General features: G+C 44.2%; 1 pseudogene; it reads left to right on the top strand.

Moving 5' to 3' along the window:
- Positions 1-1,014: 1,014 nt before the first annotated feature.
- Positions 1,015-1,968, top strand: LOC102871358 (annotated as a pseudogene).
- Positions 1,969-2,645: the final 677 nt, after the last annotated feature.

The raw sequence follows: 2,645 nt of genomic DNA, 5'->3' as shown, positions 1-2,645 counted from the left end.
GCTGTTGTACATAGGGTCGCTATGAGTTGCAAGCGACTCGACGGCACATAACAACAACAACAACCACTGAGTTTACATCATCTTCAGGATTTCCTAACCAAGTATATGGTGATGATAATGAAATAGGAAGAGAGTAATGTTAGCAACTGAATCAAGAAGAAATGAGTGCATCTTCCTTAATATTTTTGACATGACACCATTTCTGTAAACACATTTGTAAGGCATACATTTCTTAATTATTATTAAAAGAATGCCTTCTAGAAAATAACATGATATTTTACATGCATATGTTTTGTTGTAAAGTTATTTCCTTACCCCTCCCTAATTTGGGGAGCTTCATTTAAGATTTTTCAAAATTGAGTCTCTATATTGCTGTTGTTTGGAATCATTAGTCAGTTCCATCCTTATATAACCAACCAGAATAACCCTGTATGTAACAGCCAAACATTGGAGATCTTGTAGCCATGATCATGGTAAAAGGAGATTATAGGGCAGAGTATAGAAACATATATTTGGGGATATACATATTATAGTTGAAACATGGGTCAGAATGGTTGTGAATCATCGAATAGGAGGAGGACTCTATCCAGAGCTCATTATCCTAGACAATCTTCAAGTCCAGAATTTAGAATGCAGCCCTTTTCTGAAAGAATAAATGTTAGGGAAAATATTAGTGACAGTGAAAGGAAACACAGCTGCTATGAAAGGCACAGATCAGGAAGCCTGCCAGTAATAGATCAATGACTGAATCATCAGGAACAGACTGAGTGAAAAACCTGCAGAGAAACAAAAATACAAAATACAGCATTTGGAGGGTACTAACAAAGTGGCTCAACCATTCATGAATTTGCTTCTAAAGTAAAGAACAATCAATATCAAAAATCTTCATCAAAATTAGATGGAAACTAAAAATGAGTGGTACAAAAGCAATAACCTCATCTGCTTCCGAGCACAGGCCCCTGGGCAATGACACACTAACCCCCCAGCTGTCTTTCCCCTCTATCGTGGGGCATGATGGTGTGCATGGACCGGAAGGACTCATGTAGGTGACGAAGCCCAGAGCAAGAGAGGCATCCTGACTCTCAAGTACTGCAGTAAGCACAGCATTGTCACCAACTGGGACAACATGGAGATGATCTGGCACCACATCCCTGTGCTACTGATGGAGCCCATCCGCCACCCCCAAACACCATTGCTAACTGGGAGAAGATGACCCAGATCATGTTCGAGATCTTCAACACCCCTGCCATGTACGTGGGCATCCAGGCTGTGCTATCCCTGTATGCCTCTGGCCACACCACCAGCATCGTGATGGATTCTGGTGATGGGGTCACCCACATTGTGCCCATCTATGAGGAGTACACCCTCCCCCATGCCATCCTGCATCTGGGCCTGGCTGGCTGAGACCTGATGGACTACTTCATGAAGATCCTCACTGGGAGAAGCTACAGCTTCACCACCACAGCCTAGTGGGAATGTGCGACATCAAGGAGAAACTGTTACGTTACCCTAGACTTTGAGCAGGAGATGGCCACAGTGCCATCCTCATCTTCCTTGCAGAAGAGCTACAAGCTGCCTGACGGTCACCACCATCAGCAGTGAGCCTTTCCGCTGCCCTGAAGCACTTTTTCAACCCTCCTTCCTGGGCATGGAATCTTGTGACATCCACGAAACTACCTTCAACTCATCATGAAGTGTGACATTGACGTCTGCAAGGACCTCTATGCCAACACGGTGCTGTCTGGCAGGACCACCAAGTACCCAGGCATCACTGATGGGATGCAGAAAATCACAGCGCTGACTTCCAGCACGATGAATAACAAGATCATTGCTTCCCCTGAGCATACATTCTCTGTGTGGGTCAGTGGCTCCATCCTGGCCTCCCTGTCCACCTTCCAGCAGATGAGGATCAGCAAGCAAGAGGATGACAAGTCTGGCTCCTCCATCGTGCACCACAAATGCTTCTAGGCAGACTGTCTAGTTGTGTTACACCATTTCTTGATTTTTGGAAGAGATTCGTATTTATTCTCATTCCAAAAATAAAGTGATCCAAGAGGGTGGAAATTATCAAACAATAGCACTCATTTTTGCACACACAAGCAAAGTCTTGCTGATAATTATACAAAACCAATTGAAACAGCACATTAACAGCTAACTACCAGAAGTACAAGCTGGATTTACACAAAGTCTAGAGACTAAGGTGAGACTGATCTGGGCCATAGTCTTGCTATGCACCAGAGAGCTGGATAATAACTAAAGATGACGGGAAAAAATTGATGCCTTTGAGTTGTGGTGCTAGAGAAGAGTTTTGAACTTACCATGAACTGCCAAGAAAACAAATAGGTCTGTCTTGGAGGGGGTGAAATAAAGTTTCTCCTTGGAGACTAGGATTTTGAAGCTCCATCTCACATACTTTGGGCACATGGCCAGGAGAAGAATATCATGCTCAAAAGGGTGCAGGGACAGCACAGGAGAGGAAAACCCTGGATGAGATGGATTGATACGGTAACTGGGGCAATGGGGTTGGGTGTGTCTGAGTCAGTGAGACTGGCTCAAGACAGGGCAGGCTATTGTGCATAGGGTCACTTTGATCACAGGTGACTCAAAGGCACATTCCATTCATATTTAAGACTACAGTCCTTGAT

This window comes from Elephantulus edwardii, unplaced genomic scaffold, assembly GCF_000299155.1.
Source record: "Elephantulus edwardii isolate Elephantulus edwardi_28Jun2011 unplaced genomic scaffold, EleEdw1.0 scaffold00446, whole genome shotgun sequence".
NCBI lineage: Eukaryota > Metazoa > Chordata > Mammalia > Macroscelidea > Macroscelididae > Elephantulus > Elephantulus edwardii.
This window is presented reverse-complemented; position numbering and strand designations above follow the sequence as displayed.